Here is an 18,019-nt window from a genome sequence, read left to right on the forward strand (position 1 = left end):
GTACTTTAAGTGGACCTATACCGAATAACAAGGGGAGTGCCGGCACCTGTTTTTTCCCCACTTCAAACAGTGCAATTATACTAAATCATATTTTTTTAATTCTGATTAAGCGCATCCTTTGCACGACAGGTGTTTCAGGTTTAGTGTAGCGGAAGCTAAAACCATGGGTTCCTTTAAATCAGAGCTATAGATAAGATTTTAAGCTATTAGTTAAGTTCTCCCCAAACGAGCTTGTTGGGCCGAATGGCCCCCTCTCGTTTGTAAATTTCTTATGTTCTTAAGAGTTAAAGGTCCAACTGCATTGCCCGACTGTCAGTAATATATCCCTGACGAATCCGCGGTGCGTTGACTCGTTTTGATAAGCAACGAACCGAGACGCGGACAAGCCCTGCACATGCTCTCCGCTTCCTGCGAAGGGGATTACAGACTGATGAGCCGCTGTCGAGGAGAAACCTGGCAAGATTTTTATTTATTTTATTTATGTATTTTTTTCTCATGAGTCATTTCACTTGAACAAAGTCTCCTGTATCTAGGATAAATGCTTTCAGGAGTTTTCAGTTCCTGAGCAACAGATACGTCATTTTTCGTAGGATTCAAACATGGGACATAATTCGTTTCCCAGGTTATGTACAAAGTTTATAAGTGTTGATCTAGTGTTATTATTTTAACGAAAATGAATACGTCGAGTGAATTAACTGTCCTCAAAATGAAACCATAATTTCCAGGAAGCCATTTAACCAATGTCTTGTTAAATCACTACATTTCTATTAAGATTTTTTTCAGATTTTTTTTCGTACCGCTATATTTGGTTTAACTAAAAGTCACCGTCACAGATACGGTAGCACACAGATACACGGACACACACTTCACCATTTGCACTGCTCTTACTGAAAAACGTTAGAAAAATTGCTGGATTAACGAGCCTGTAGAACCTTCTTTACCCATCCGTACAGTATATATCTCGCGCAGTTCTCAGTCACGAAGAGTCTGGTGCTCGTCCGCGTGGCACAGGGCGAGCGTCAGGGGATTCCCCGCGGCGCGCTATACCAGTTCATTATTGATGGTGTTTTTTCTTGGCCATACTTATCTGTAATTATGGCTGCTCACTCACTATTTATCTCTAACGCTGCAAAAGTATTAAAATTGAACCCATTGCATAACGAAGCGAGGCAGTTTTTGGAGTAGGCCTGTTTATTTTGGCCTAAACATAATCAGGAAGACTTGGTTTACATGACTGTTGTGAGAAGTGTGTCATGTTTATTGTTAAATGTTAAATCTTCAGCTTAACAAGGTGTTTTCAGCCACAGAAAATACATCAGCTGGATGTTTCTTGTTCATCACGCCGTTCTCTGTAAGCTCCTGCGAACATCTGAGCTGTTTCTGAGATGCTGGAATCACCACGTCTTCTACCAATCACACCGTGTTGAAATTCTGAGCCACTCTAATTCTCAGCTGCATGGGAACTCAACCTATTTACCCCATCTGTGTTTTGTATTTATGTAGTTGCAGCCACATAATTGGCTGTTTGAAGAAGAAGCTGTTTGTATTATTAGGCAGGGATGTCTTATTAGAAATAATGTTTGCACAGACTAATATTACAATGTCATGGTTATACCTGTGTTATATTGAGCAAAATGATACACAATTAGTGGCATCTTACAAAATTATTAGTGGAATTTAAGGTTAACACTATGGTCCCACACCTACAGGATTGTAGGCAGTGCTTGAAGTGGGGGAAAACAGGTGTCGGTACTCCCCTTGATATTCAGGACCAGGTGCCGGCACTCCCATTGTTATTAAGGACCCGTTGCCGGTACTCCCATTCTTATTCAGGAGAAGGTGCCGGTACTCCTCTTGTTATTCAATACCAGGTGCCGGTACTCCCATTGTTATTCAGGACCCGGTGCCGGTACTCCCATTGTTATTCAGTACCCGTTGCCGGTACTCCTCTTGTTATTCAGCACCAGGTGCCGGTACTCCCCTTGATATTCAGGACCAGGTGCCGGCACTCCCATTGTTATTCAGGACCCATTGTCGGTACTCCCATTGTTATTCAGGACCCGGTGCCGGTACTCCCATTGTTATTCAGGACCCGGTGCCGGTACTCCCATTGTTATTCAATACCAGGTGCCGGTACTCCCATCGTTATTCCGTACCATGTGCCGGTACTCCCATTGTTATTCAGGGCCTGGTGCAGGTATTCTGGCTGTTATTCAGCAGCAGATGCTGGTACTCCCCTTGTTTTTCAGTATCAGGTGCCGGTTCTCTCCTTGTAATTCAGTACTAGTTGCCCGCACTCCCCTTGTTATTCAGTTCCAGTAGATATTGAGTGGTGCTGATACTATTAAGAGAAAAACAGAGGCGCTGGTTCTATGTACCAGTGAGCACTGGCCCAGTTCAGGCACCAGGTGTCGGTGCTTGTCTCCACACCTGGCTCTGTCTGTGGCATTCCTTCCGGCTACTGTGGTGTCTCCCGGTGCAACAGCAGGCAGAGGGCATAACCTGGTGTCCTCACATAGCGTTTACCCTGTGAGGAAATCATGTCTCATCCAGGTACTTCTGCCCTCCAGGTCTTTCCTATAAGAGGTTTCATGCTATACACTTATACTTTATACTATACTGCTGGGATCCTGATTATCAGCTGGCACAATTCCTGTATTTTGAAACTGGGGAGCAATAAGTACAAGCATGTTTAAACAAATTGCTGAAAGATACCTGGATGAATGATTTACAGGGAGGGCACGGTCTCACAAAGGGCGAGAAAGAAATCTTCAATAAAAGTTTGCTGAACACTGGCAGTTTGACATGTAGGTTTCCAGATATCTGTCTTTTACAATGAAAGTTTGTGAAACCTTTGGAATTATGCGGATTTTTGCTTCAGTGGCTCCTAAACTGTGATCCAATCTTCAACCAAGTCATAATAATAAATATAAATGCAGGAGATGGGCAGAGATACACATCGACGCACTGAGAGTGATTAAACGCTGGTGTCACTAGCACCTGCGGAAGAGAATGAGGTCAGTGCAAGGGGGGGGTTGCGTAAACATAAGGAGATTGTCCACGTGGAGCAGAGTGAGCCAAAAACAACACTGCGGAGGGCTCACTCTCCTGCCGCTCTCTGACGCGGTGTGAGGTCTCGTGTGATTCGCTGGAACTCCAATTGACTGGAGAGTCCAGCACCGCCAGTACAGGACACGGCGACCTGCCCAGTTCCGAGGAACAGCTTTGTCTTTAGCTGTCATCATTTGTTGAGTTTATCGGGTGCTGGCCGCATGCTGATTGGCTCAGCCGTGAAGAGCCAGACTGCAAGACTGCTGTTACATTCCTGAGAGGGGAGGGAGACTCGCGTGTGTTAAGCGGCACACTCAGTATAAGCATGCACACAGCACTGGACACAATCCTGAACTCATATCTTCCAGAATCTTCCAGATCCTTTGTTCTGCTGCCATCGGGTTCCTGACTGCAGTCCGTCCCAGTATGATTTTATTCTCCCGGAAGAATTTATTAGGCCTCAAAGGCAGCTCTGTCAAGAGGGGCGTCATACAAAAACTGGCTGGATTTTATTTTTCTGGAACTGGAAATTGAAAGTAAATTGCCTTTCGATTATATTTGCTCTAATCTTCTTCAGCTGCATGTAGGACAAATGCCACTTGTTTTACTTGCTAATAGTGATTTTATAGATTGGCTGCTGATGAAAGCAATCTGACATGTATCCAAATTAATCTGAGCTAGTTTTTGCCAGGAGACAGTAATGATGCAGAAGTTGTTCCCGAAGGTCTGATCCAGAAGATGTTCCTGAAGGTTTGATCCAGAGAGCTTTCTTGAAGGTCTGACAGCTGTGACTGTTTAGTTTCACCCAGTTATGATTTAGAATTAGGAATATTTTTATTTATAAATAAATGTCATAGCAAAATATCAGGAACAAAAAAAATCAATAAATACAGTGCAGGCAATTAAGAAACCAATGTAAGGTACTGCCTGTCTCCCCTTTGCATTTAGACTCAAATCTAAAGGTTTGGACCGTATGAATTAGGATTTCGTCATTTTGTTAATTTGACTTCCTCCGTCGGCCCCTGGAGGATGGGCTCCCCCTCTGAGTCTGGTTAGGGTTAGGGCTTCCTCTGCTGCCCCCTGGAGGATGGGCTCCCCCTTTGGGTCTGGTTAGGGTTAGGGCTTCCTCTGCTGCCCCCTGGAGGATGGGCACCCCCTTTGAGTCTGGTTGCTCCCAAGGTTTCTTCCTTCTAGGGAGATTTCCCATGCCACTGTCCCCTCTGGCTTGCAAACTGGGTGCTTTGGCCAGGGATAATGCGAAAAGCTTTGAGACAATGTAATGTTGTGAAAATGCACAATAGAAATGAAATTTGCTAAAACTGAATAGCATCCTAAATACAATCCATGAGAATATTTTAGATTTGTGATGACCAGCACTTGTAGACAACTTCAACTTGGGGTGGGGGTGGCAGACTGGAACCAGTTGTTCTGTTAGGGGGCCAGATGCACTTGACCTTAATGTCTTTCAAGTATTGCTTACACTAGCATTACTTCGGCCCAGTCTGAGGTCCTGAGCACTCTGGACTAGGTTTTCATCCAGGATCTCTCTGTACTTCGCCGTGTTCATCTTTCCTTCAACTGTGACCAGTCACCCAGTTCCTACAGCTGTAAAACACCCCCCCGGCATGATGCTGCCACCTCCATGCTCCAGGGACACTGGCCCCTGTTGGCCCCTGTTGGCTCCTGTTGGCCCCTGCCTAAAACCGCTTATGGTCTGGGCCGCCCAAAGACCGGGATGTGAAACACTGAAGCAGGGGATACTGTGTTCCTGGAATATGGGATCATTAGGATGGTCTTGGCATCATGGTATGCAGCCCTCTGATGTGTAATGGCCTCATATTCCTTGGCCGTTAATATGGCCATGAAGAGCAATAATTGTACCCAGTGACTCCCACAAAGGGGGCAGTTGCATGGCACAGTGGTTAGCTCTGCTGCTGCCTGCCTCCCACCTGCCCCCAGCGCTCAAGTCTCTGACCCTGGCTCCATGTGCGTGGAGTTTGCATGTTCTCACTGCGTCAGATCCTCCCTGGATTCTCCGGTCCCCCCCCCCCCAACATCCAGAAACATGCTAAAAAGTTAGCAAATTGTCTGTGCGAATGTGTGCTGTGTTGCATATCCTATCCTGGGTGAGTCCCTGCCTTGCACCCATAGCTTCCAGGATAAGTTCTGAACCCTCAAGATAGGGTCTAGACCCCACAAGGTGGCTCTTTGTATTATCATGGATCCCCTACCATGTTTAATGACTGCTAATGGACATTGTGAGTTCAAGGCTTTCTTTGGTTTGGCTCTAGGACTAAGGATGATTCATCAAACAGGGGCCTTTACTACGAAGCGGGGTTACTGGCTTATCGGGGTAACTTGCTGGATTTAAGGTGGTCTGGGCAAAATGTAAGTCAACGAATATGAAGTCCATTTAAAGTGTGGTACCTTAAATCCGACAAGTTACTCCGATAAGCCAGTAACCCTGCTACGTATTACAGGCCACTGGGCTACTGTTCGCTGATTGCTCAGGCCTCCCCTCCTTACATCATGTCATGTGTCTTTGTGCATCAGTCCTGGTTACAGAAGGATTCTGACTACTTTTAGGCCTGTATCATGAAGCAGGATTTCTCGCTTAAGCCATATTTAAGGTTTTCTGGGCTAAATGCAAGTGAAAGAAGGTTAAAGTTAATTTAGACTGGGGTTCCTTAAATCCGACATGTTATCTGGCTAAGCGAGAAACAGGCTTCGTAATATGGGCCCCTGATGTTCTGTGGAGCCCATGATGTGTTGCAGCTGGGTCACAGTGGTGCTGGTTCAGCTCTCGGGTTTATCTAGAGGCCATTCTTTTGTAGTGTTTGGCATCCACCTCTTTTAAGTGTCCATTGATCCTTTGGTGAACTTCCTCTTTGTTGATGAAGTTTGTGCATGTTTGGTAACTGTTATATACAGTCATTTGTTGCTTAACGACAGGTTCTGAGGAATGTGCTGCTGGGTGGTTTTGTGATTCTACGAACATCATAGAGTCTGTTTGCACAAATCTAGATAGTATGGCCTATTACACCCCGTGGCTACGGTAAACTTTTTTTTAATATAAGTAGAAGGAGTACACTCTAAAACATCAATAAAGTATAATAAATACATAAGCAGGTAATGTTGTTTATTATCAAGCGTAATGTACTGTACGTAATTGTATGTGCTATGTTTCGATATGTCTGGCAGTGTAGTTGGTTTGTTTGCCACAGACACATGAGTAATGTGTTGCGCTATGACATTACCATGGATACCCAGCGCATGAGGCTCGTATCGCCAGGGGGCCGAACTCAACGGTATTACGCTAGTGGAGCTAAGCCCGGTAAGTTGTTGGCGCTTAGGCTCCGTCAGTGTGACTCTTTTGCCGCCATTTCATGTGTGAAAACCAAGGATGGAGCTGTAACCACCAACCCTTCTGAAATCAATGACCGTTTTGTTGATTTCTATAAGGATCTCTACTTATCCGACAGCCCTCCATCTCAGACAGCCCTGGACTCGCCTTTTTCCCTGGCTTCTCTCCCTATACTTGCTCAGCAGGATGCCTTACTACTGGAAGCCCCCATTACATTTTGTGAGCTCACTGAGGCCCTTAAGTCATTTTCTAAGAATAAAGCTCCTGGGATGGATGGTATTCAAGCTGAGGTGCTGCTCACCTTCTGGGCACAGTTAGCCTCCCCTCTGTTTCGTATGCTGTCCTCCGCCATACGCTCCTCTCAGCTCCACCCCGCTTTAAACTCTGTGATAATCTCTCTGCTTTTAAAACAGGGCAAAGACTCCGCTGATTGTTCCAGCCAGAGGCGGAGTCAGACATTTTATACACCCGGGGCTTAGCCCCAAAGGGTAGTATGCATGTGGGATGGGGGGGGGGGGGGGTCGGGGTTAGAAATGACTGAAAAACATGCTGTGAAGTTGAAGATTTATTAGGCTGTGACTCTACTAACCTATCAGAAGCTTCTTAAGCTCAGAATGGAATCGTCTGGAGTTTTCTTATTAATTAAAGACACAATAAACTTAGTGAATATATACTCCTAAATTTGATGAAAGTGATAAAAAATAGACATCTCTCTCTCTCTTTATTCTGACATTTAACTAATTCAAAAGATATTTCAATATTTATTTATATAAAACAAAAAAGTTTACTCTAAATTGATGTTTAACAGTAAAAAAAATGTTTTTATGTTTTTTCCCTAAAGTGTATGTAAATATTTGGTTTCAACTGTGGATATACTGCTGTGTATTGAAATTCCTCTTTTTTTGCATAGAAATATATTGAACAACATACAAAGCATAATATATAAAATAACATTTACCTGAGTTTTTTCTGTGAAAGAAGCCCCTTATGTCCATTGTTGTGTACACCAGTACATAACTGAAACCGATTTAGAGTGCTTTATTTAGCCGTGGAGGGTAACAACTGAAAATATGAAATAAACACACATGTAACCTAAGACTCTCTAAAAAAACAGCATTGTTGTTCGGCTTTTCATTTCGCCATTTCTTGATTCACTCGAAGAGCAAGTAACGTAATATGGGTCAAGTGATCAGTTTGATATCAATCTTTTGTCAGCGTCATATTTACATTAGCTATTTGTACAGTACGAATGATTTGCTTTGGTACCTGGTCAAACTTAAGCTCTCCTCTGTCTGCCTGTCTGCACTTCTCCTACAGCAAATTCGCAGGCAGCAGCTTCTCCCCCCTCGCTCACATGCGTAAGTGCTGTGCTCAGTCGCCTAGTGCCTGAGCTCGGATCATACCAAAATTATGGGGAATTTACGACTGTGCGCTACGTGCTTCGAATATTGTGTGTAGTTTTTGTTTTATACAGTTGTCAGTCAGGCATCTAACTATGAAATAAATTACACTCCAAAAGACCCTGGGCTTCTGAAACAACAACCCGGGCTTAAGCCCAGTAAGCCACCCCCCCAGCTCCGCCAATGGTTCCAGCTACCATCCCCTATCTTTAATGAACTCTGATGTTAAGCTATTGGCTAAGGTGTTGGCTCACCGCCTTCAGGCAGTGATAGCTAAGATTGTACATCCCGATCAGACTGGTTTTATTTCAGCTCGATACGCAACCGACAATAAATGGTAAAAACCTTATATTCTTCTCCGACTGCCTGTCTACTTACCAATAATACCATTTCCCGGCCATTCTGTATCCGACGGGGTGCCCGTCAGGGTTGCCCGTCAGGGTTGCCCACTGTCCCCCCTTCTCTTCATTCTGTCTTTAGAGCCTTTGGCGGCTGCTATACGTTCCTCAGTTCCCTGCACCCCCATAGTGGCCTATAACACCTCTCATAAAATATCGCTATATGCTGATGATGTTCTGCTGTATTTGGGGAATGTGTCCTCTGACCTTCAGTATGTGCTGGGCTTGTGAGTATGAGTGTACTTCCGAGTACAAGATTAACTGGGATAAGTCTGCTTTACTCCCCTTAAACTCGGCCTGCAGGTCCCTCCCCCTTCCCTCATTCATTCCAGTCGTTGACTCCTTTAAGTATCTGGGCATTACGATCACAGCCTCTATTGCTAGCATCACTACGCTGAATTTCGGCCGTGCGTTTGATGGTGTCAAGCGATCAATCCATAGCTGGCAGTCGTTATCATTATCATTTCAGTCACGTTTGGCTACAATGAACATGAACGTTTTGTGCCGCTTAAATTTAAGTGCTATGATTCCTTTGCCGCCCCCTTCCCACTTTTTGAAGGATGTCCGGTTGACACTAACATCCTTTCTCTGGAATACCTGCAAGCCTCGCATACGGTACTCTTTTCTGACTCTTTCTAGAGATGATGAGGGTCTCACTCTACCGGAATATGAATGGTACCACTGGTCCTTTGTTCTCCGTTCGGTCTGGCACTGGCTTCAGCCCCCCCCCCCCCCCCCATCGCCGACTACCTGGTTTCCAGTAGAGGAGAATCTGGCGCGTCCGCATCAGCTGCAACATCTCCCTTTTCTCTCCCTGAAAGCTAAGGCAGCTAACCCTGTGCTAGGTCCAATTGTGTCTTATGCTGTGCAGATTTTCCATCGGGTCGAGAAGCGCACTGGCTCTGTCCCTGTCTGGCACTCAAATACACCAGTATTTCTTAATAGAGCGCTTAACATTGGTGGTCAGCCCATCACAAACTCCCGGTGGATCTCGTCCGGAATCCGTGTTTTGGGTGATCTATTTGATGACTCTGGCCTCCTCACGTTCCAGGCTCTCAGCTCTAAATTCAGCACCAGGTGAATTTAATTTTTTCTTTCTACAACTGCGATCTGTCTTCAGAACATGTGGGATTTCCTTCTCTGCTCCCTTTGCCGACTCACCCCCTTTGCAAATTTGTGGCTTCCCTGTCCAAATCTAATAGACCAGTCTCCACGCTGGACATGTTTTTGCGTAATGCTGGTCAGGTTATTCCACCTGTTGCCCATAAATGGGGTGATATCTCTTCTCCCCTTTGTAAATTGTGCCCACTTAGTGCCCTTGGTACTTTTCTCCTCATGTTCTGGGAATGTCCACCTGTGGCCGCTCTTTGGTATGCGGTCTCCTCCTTTCTTTCTGATCTGCCGGACGTGACTGTCCCTTGTTCTCCTCGATCTCTGCTACTCTTAGAGTTCTCTCTCCTTTCTTTTTCCCCTTCTCAGCAACAGACGATTTCTTTAATCCTCTGTCGCTGCAAAGCTGCTGTTGGTCTCAAGGTGGAACGACCCGAGTCGCTGCAGTTTCTGCACTCTCATAGTCTGGAGGGCTTCCCTTTACGATCTGATCATGTTGGAGCTGTCTGCTGCTCGAATAAATGGTGCCTCAGACGTCACTATAAATAATAGGGAGTGCAATGTTTCACTTGTACAAGGGTACATCGAGGAGAGCACATCGCCTACTGTGTTTGCTTAATTCTGGTACGGTTATGTAGGTATGCATATGTATAAATATATATATGCAAATATATTTGGTGTGTGTGTTGTGTATCTGTATGTAGATGTGTTTGTGTATTGTGTGTGTGTGTGTGTGTGTGTATGTGTGTATATATATGTGTATATATATATATAATATCCTCCTGAGACCCGACCTATTCATTTATGTCCATTGTAGTGGACATTGTATTTTTGCATTTATTTTTTCACTGATGTTGGGAAATGTATTTATTCTTGTTGTGCACTAAAGAGGACATGCTGTGAAATTAAAATAAGAATAAATTTGAAAAAATCTAAATTGTAAGATGTCTTATTTCCTCCAAAGACAAATAACCTACAATTGAAGGACACTTTTTTTCTTGGGTCTCAGCAGGATATGGGTGGGTGCCTGTGAGGTTTTGGTTCTGGTGTTTTTTCTCTTCTGTTTTGTATGTTGAAGAGTTCTGATGTGTCACTTTTGTGTGCATTATACTAAAACCCAATAAAAAATTGGTTGCAAAAATGAAAAAGATTACCATGGATGCGACGTCACTGGCCAATAGGAATTTTTCAGCTCCATTGCAGAATAATCTTATATAATCGCCGTCGTATATGAGGTCTGTCGTTGACCGAAACATCATTATGCAGCATATCACTGTACTGATAAACAAAGATGTCTACAAAGGTGATTCTCCCCATTGTGTGAATCTGGGATGTCCAGGACAGGAGCAGCTCAGGTTGTAATAACTCACTGATTTATCGTCATCAGATGACAGGGCATGAGAATCCACCGTAACTTAAGCTGTGTCAGTTTCACATTACGGAAATGACTGTCAAGTTCATGGGACAGGAAACCTCATGATATTGTAATTTAGGTCACCTTTTTAGAACAATTGTCCAAGTTACAAATATGTGCATTTTAAAACATGCAATGCGATTTTGATTTCAAGAAAAAAAGGCCTCTATGAGGATATGTGCATTATTAAACAATTATTAAATTATTATTAAACAATTTCCCCATGGGATCAATAAGGTATCAATAATAATTATAATAATAATTATTATGTAATTATTTTTTTGTTTTGGATTATTGTTTGTGATTATGATCGAGGTACACAGATGAAATCTTTTTACACTTTCTTTAGAAAGTGAAGTTAGCAAAAACACTTTCAGATTTCTTCATAATTCTTCTTCTGCTTTCTGACTGCACACCTTTCAGAATCCTGGGCGTGAAGCAATGCTGACTGATATCGTAAGAAAGAACGTATTGTTTTGTGTGTTCGACGCATTGCATCATTCGCGGGCGTAAATATAACGTACTGAAGTCTGCGGCTTAGCCCACATGTTGGCTACATGCCCACCCCCTATACTCTGTTCTATCTTAACAGATCATAGACAAGAGAAAGTCAAGAGAAAGGCAGTTATCCATCAATTCTTTTTCTGTAACCGCTTGTCCCATTCAGGGTCATGGGAAAGGCAGTCCCTAAAGTTCATAAGTTCATATGCAGAGTTACAAAGACAACTATTATCATAGTATCATAGAAATGACAACAGCTCCGGTAGTTGCATAGCTTTCTTGATTTATCTCTAGTGCAGGTTTCAATATGTACAAGTCACTCTGTTCACATTCATCTGATTAAACATGCGTACAATGCTCTCCCTGTATCTACTGCATAACGTCACCTGCTGAACTGTACCCTCAGTACTCCGAGCAGCAGAAAAACCTCCTGATGTCCATCGACATCTAGTAGTTACGGGACCCGGTGCGGTCGCCTTACAACTTCTTAGAGGGACAAGTGGCGTTCAGCCACATGAGATTGAGCAATAACAGGTCTGTGATGCCCTTAGATGTCCGGGGCTGTACGCGCGCCACACTGACACCGCTGGATAGTAGATGATGATCTCGGACTTTATATCGATGGTTATAGTGTAGTTAAATAACATGGTACTTAGATTAACCAGTTTAACTGTAATATCAACAAAATCTTGACCTCTGGTGTCCCAATATACGGCAATGAAAGTCTCGTACCAGCAGGCTCTGGAGCAGCTTTATCCACGATACCATCACTACCCCCATACACCTCACTGTTTACACGGTGGCCCGCCATCTGTTCTCTCATCATCATTTGCAACTGTCCGTACTTACATAAATAATGTATAAAACAGCGATTCTCAACCTTTTTGCACTTTGCACTCAGTCGTGACCCTATAAGAAGTATAGGTTTAAATTAACGCTATGACCAGGTACCCAGTGCAATCTGTAATTGACGCCAATCAATGCCTATCGCATGAATCTGATTGGATGTGGCAGTGAATATTAAATTAAACATCTGTGGTTTTGGTTTCTTGGATTGGTTGAGTGGGAAATCTGATCGTGGATCAGAATTGCTGGTTTTAAAATACTTACTTACATTTTCAACCGTGACTCACGACCCTTTCATGTTGGCCATGACCCAAATTTGGGTCACAACCCATGGGTTGAGAACCGCTGGGATAAAATATTCTTTCTTTCTATGTGTATTTAACTCATGCATGCCTTAATCCTTTGCTCCTTGTATGTAAATACTGCCAAAGAGTAAATTATTTTTACTATCTGCACATACTATATGTTGGAAAAAAAATCCTATATGTAAATCCTGCTTCAGTAACACTTTTTTTTTCTACTTTGCACTATAATTATTTGGAAATGTTGCCTTGCTGACCATTTTCTTCGGGTTTGTATGTATTTTACATCGATATAAATTTATATAATTTACTTATGATCTTGTAAATATTACCTCAATAGCACCAAATTATATTATTTGCACTTCTGGTTGCATGCAAAACTGCGTTTTGTTGTACTTGATCTTGTGACATGTGCAATGCCAATAAAGTTGAATCTTAATCTCTTAATCTTAAATATTAGGAAAACCTGGAGAGATGTGAGAAAGTAGTGGAGGTGAGTGTGTGCATTTGGTGAGAAGCAAAATGAGACAGTTGATCAGTAGCCCTGCAAAGGTAATGGGACTTACAGTGACATGAGCCAAGGGGTCGCCGAGGACCCAATTCAAGCAGGGCAGAGTGTGGCTCAGTGGGCTAAACCTGTGTGCCTGTAATCAGAATGTCATTGGTTTGAACCCGGACTCAGCACATATGTGGGTCCTTAAGCAAGGCCCTTAACCCCCAGCTCCCTGGGTACCCCAACAGGTGTCTGCCCTTTACAGACAGCATACTCTATAAAGAGCAAGTTGAGGCCAGTGTAAAAAGACAATTTCCCCACAGGAATCAAAGCATCAGTTATCATTAAACATCTAAAAGGTCATACTTGTTGAATTACTGGTGTGATCCAGGTATTTTTGTTCGATTGTGTTGTTTTTGACAGGGAGCTGGATTTGAATTTGTTGTTAAAAGCCATTGTTTGCACGAGCTTTGCGTTCCCGTATGCCCCGTATGCCCCGTATGCCCCGCATGCCCCGCATGCCCCGTATGTGCCCAGAATGCGACTCTCACAACCTACCAGCACTGCTGCAGCTGCACAAACAGGCTTCTCGTTGTTCCCGGTACAAGTTTAATATTTTGTATATTCCGTGAAATCTTTAGAGTATGCTCAGGACTCAGGATCACTCCCCATATAACCGATCTGCAGGAAGAAAGAAGTAATTTTGCTTCGAGGGCACAAATAATGTAGTATTATACTATTACTTATGCATTAATTAACCAAGAACTAAGTCTTAGTTACATACTGATCTAATGTTAACTCCTCATTAATTAATCATGATACTAATACTAATGTCGTTTATTCAGGAGATCGTGATGCGTCTTTCATCTCAAGTAGCAGCTCATAATAATTTGTACTTCAGTAGTAACTGAATTATGCCTAATTTGTGTCCATGTAAAGTGTTACTGCAATAATAATAATAATAATAATAATAATAATAATAATAATAATAATAATAATAATAATAATAATAATAATAATAATAATAATAATAATAATAAAAAAAGCCATGGGCTGCAGCTATCTGACATGCGATGAGTATCCCTGCCTGTAGGTTAGGTCAGAGAACAGGATTGTTGTGCAATGCTTATTTGGAAATTCAGAAAAACTAAGCCGGTTAAATGACGAGAAATAGTAAATACAATATTCCAGGCAGCATAGGGCACAAGGCCAGTCCATTGCAGGACACACAGATGCACGCATTATGGGCGACTGACGGGCACGTGCACATGGGTGGGGCCACCAGGGTCCTAGCCGACAGCTGATTGGCCCGTGGAGTGGCCCTCCCCTGTCACTCGCCAATACAAAACATATTATTGGCTAATGATAAGGTTGGTCCCTCTGTATGAATTTACCTTAAAGAATTATAGAATCACCCCTAGCAACTGAGCCACTCCACCACCCTGGTGCACCCATCCATTTCCCAGTCGCTTATCCTGGTCACGATCTCAGTGAGCCTGAAACCCTATCCCTAGGAACCGCAGGACACATGGCTGGGATCCACCCTGGCTGAAATAATGATGATGATCGCTGTCGACTTCCCACCCCCACCCTGCCGCTTACTGCATATTTCACTATCTGTTTACTATCAATTTACCGTTTATTTATTTGGGTGTGGTGGTGCAGCGGTTAGCACCGTTGTCTCAACATGTGTGGAGTTTGCATATTGTCATTGTGTCTGGTTTTCCCTCACAATCAATAAACTCACCAGGGTGAATTCGAGAAACCGTCTGTGTGTTTCAGTGGAGTGTGAATGTGCCCTGCGATGGGCTGGTGGCCCTGTCCTGGGTTGTTCCCCACCTGCTGTCCATATTCTCTGGGATAGGCTCCAGACCCGTATGACCCCGAGTAGCACAAGTGGCTACAACTTACAAGACATGGATGGATTTTTACAGGCAAATCGGATCATGAAAAGGTACTTTTTCCAGGTAAGATGAGATGGATGTAAACTGTCTCAGAAGGTCTTGTTCTCCAGAAGAGTTACCTGCCAAGAGATACAAGAGGGTGTGGAAACAGGCAGGTGCATGGAGATAAATAATGCAGACGCTTTGTGCCGCAAATTACTCTTTCCGTCTGCCGAATGTCAAAGAAAGTACCAGCTTTTTCCAAGGAATTTCTTCTAAAACAGTTGAATCACTTCCTATGAGGTTCCTGTGAAGTTTTCTCCACTGCTTTTTAATCAAACAATTCAATGCTGTCATGGCCTTTCACGATTTCTGCCTTGAGGATTAATGAGGTAACATTATACACTACTGCTGTTTGTGTTTATATTTTAGGTACTGTCTGACTGTCTGAATCATTTTATTTAATTTCAGCTACATTCATAGTTGCAGTTTTTTGCTGTTCAGATCAAGTGGCCAATCAAACATTTGGAAATTAAGCCGATAGCGATAATGTCAAGAGTCAGCCTACCTGAACCTAAGCCACTCTCATCTCTTCTTACATAAAATGGTAAGTAAAGGATGACCATTGTACTTAAATTCACACCCAAAAGCAATACAGCTACTTGATGAGTGGGAATTAATAATGTGTTGGCCCACCTTTGTGCCCAAGAGGTCACTTCATTTTGCTATTAACATACTGTTTCTGGCACTGCAGTGCTAAAGTTCATCTCCAGTAAAATCAAAAAACTAACTCTAACCTAATCAGAAATGGTTAGGGACATGTCCCAGCAAGCACCACACCTCCACAGATCTTCTTTTTTCTCCATGTCACGCTATGGCTGGTTCGCCTTATGTTTTTTAATTCAATGTGACACCAATGTACACAACGGTGTCTTATCAAAGGTCCCACAAAGATCACAGCCTGCTCACTGGATGGGGACATGCTCTCTCTCTCACACACACACAGCCCATGTGAATTTCTGCGCACTTCCGTGGATTTCAGTGGGACCCAGTGTGTGACCTTGATGGACACCATCTTTCATGGGCGAGAGATGAATCATCGATCCACATTATCTGCTTATGGTTTTAAACTGTAAAACTTTAAATCTGCCGATAATAATAATGAAAACATTCTAATACTATTGTCTTTTAGTGAAGACTGAAAAGATCGATGGAATACTTACAATGGGAGTGAACTCCTATGGTCAGACCACCAACCTGGGCTAAAGTTAGAGGAAATACCAGCAGAGAAAACAAGGTTCGAAAGTAAAATAACATAAAAAAAAGCCCAAACAGGTCATGAATCACAGCCTCTAAACATGGACACAAAGCTGGACGGGACTAAGTGAGGCAGTGAGCAGAGCAGCAGGGTTTACAGATCAGTTCATAACCTTAATCGAAGTTCCAGGCTGACACTGCAGAAAAAAGCGAGAGAGGAGCTCTGATTTACGCCACTCATATCTGCAGGTCGCAACATATTCCCCAGAAAAGTCAGCCAGCTGCAATCTGGTAACTGACAGAGCACTTCCATGGAACTGCATTTGGAGAACAGCCTAAAAAACAGGCTGTCACAATTTAGAAAATGGCACACACACACACACACACACACACACACACACACACACACACACACACACACACACACATATATATATACATATACATACACATATCAGGATTGGGGCCATTATAGAATGCATTCATCAATTCTATTCTAAATCAGGAAAATGAACTCGGATATATATATCCCAGTCATTTGGTTTTTACCACTTTATTTACAGTAAACACACATTGCATCATTTAATCATCTTATTTATCAGCATGGTAATTTAACCATTGTACCATGCAACACAGTCGGCTCATAGATGTTCTCTTTTGCACGTAGGTGTAATTCCGTTATTGTTTCCCCCTATTGTGTACGGCTGGACTCCTGTTATTTGGCAGGTCCCTTGTGTTCAGAATAAGTTGGGTAATGTTATGTCTTAATTTCAGGTTCATTCTAGTTCACTGACCTCATTTTATTTGACCCAGGATTCTCCTTTGTTGGATATATTGTATTTTGATGAGTTTTGGTTCTTGAGTAAATCTTATGTTGATAACCAACTCTGCTTCCCCGTGTCTGCTTACAATTACATATTCAATTTATAGATCTATATCTATAGCACGGAGATTACATCAATCATACAAAAATACAAATCCCAGGAATCTCCTAATATGTTTCCAATAAAAATAAACCAGTATGGTAAACACATTTCTCTTTCAGGATAAACTTTCTTTTGGGGTAAACAACAAAGCTGAAAGCTCCTTTAGGGAGGCATGAACTTCTGCAGAAGTTCAGAACTAGAACACGATGGTCGACCTGCACCGAGGTGCACAGCAGCGTTACTCTGAACAAAGTATATTTATGGGAAGTTATGATGTCACCCTCACAGTCAAGATGGCTCATCAGATCCCCCACTGTGATGAAAAGGGACGTCATGGAATAGACAAAACAACCACTGTCTGCAAGGAGACACTTTTTTCTGCACATGAATCTTTATCATGTACCAGTGTGGAACAGATCTGGAAGAAAGTCATATTTTTACTGCTCTGTGTGGTCACATAAATGAAAAGAGAGTTTTATGTTCCAGTCCCAAGAATAATCCCAAATACAACTGCTGCTTCCACGTAGGCATGCAAGAAGGAGAACAAGCATCCTGTAGCTTTCATGGGATGTGAAAATGCTGCTGGTCCGGTGACGCTCAGGCCCGGTCTAGAGAAGACATCGAAATAAAACCACTTGAATGCTTCAAATGTTTGCATTTAAAAGCAGTAAAGTCTAAAAGGAAGCACTTCTTTACACAGCGTGTAGTCAGAATATGGAATAGTCTTCCTGATAACGTAGTGCAAGCTGAATCCTTGGGTTCCTTTAAATCAGAGCTAGATAAGATTTTAACAACTCGAAGACCGAATGGCCTCCTCTCGTTTGTATAGTTCTTATGTTCTTATTTACGGATGGGTTTGGACATGGGTTTTTATAGCTGATTCAGTGCAGCTAATTACTAAAAGCTTGAACGTGTCCAAAACCCCTGCATCACACTCCAGGGTACAACGAACCTTCTGCCGAGGTCAAATGTCACCATGTCTCCACGAGCCGTTAATCTCACCTCCTACTTACATGTGCATCTCTAAAGTAAAGCTCTGGGAATACTAGCAGCCACAGAGACAACAAACACGGC

The 18,019-nt window shown here is 42.9% G+C and overlaps 1 long non-coding RNA gene across 1 annotated transcript; it reads right to left on the reverse strand.

Moving 5' to 3' along the window:
- Positions 1 to 7,437: 7,437 nt before the first annotated feature.
- LOC140582364 (uncharacterized) lies at positions 7,438 to 7,977 on the reverse strand. Its single transcript, XR_011985307.1, has 2 exons — positions 7,682 to 7,977; positions 7,438 to 7,477 (listed from the first exon to the last, which is right to left on the reverse strand). It is a non-coding gene; the product is annotated as an uncharacterized lncRNA (long non-coding RNA).
- Positions 7,978 to 18,019: the final 10,042 nt, after the last annotated feature.

This window comes from Paramormyrops kingsleyae, chromosome 24, assembly GCF_048594095.1.
Source record: "Paramormyrops kingsleyae isolate MSU_618 chromosome 24, PKINGS_0.4, whole genome shotgun sequence".
Taxonomy (NCBI): Eukaryota; Metazoa; Chordata; class Actinopteri; order Osteoglossiformes; family Mormyridae; genus Paramormyrops; species Paramormyrops kingsleyae.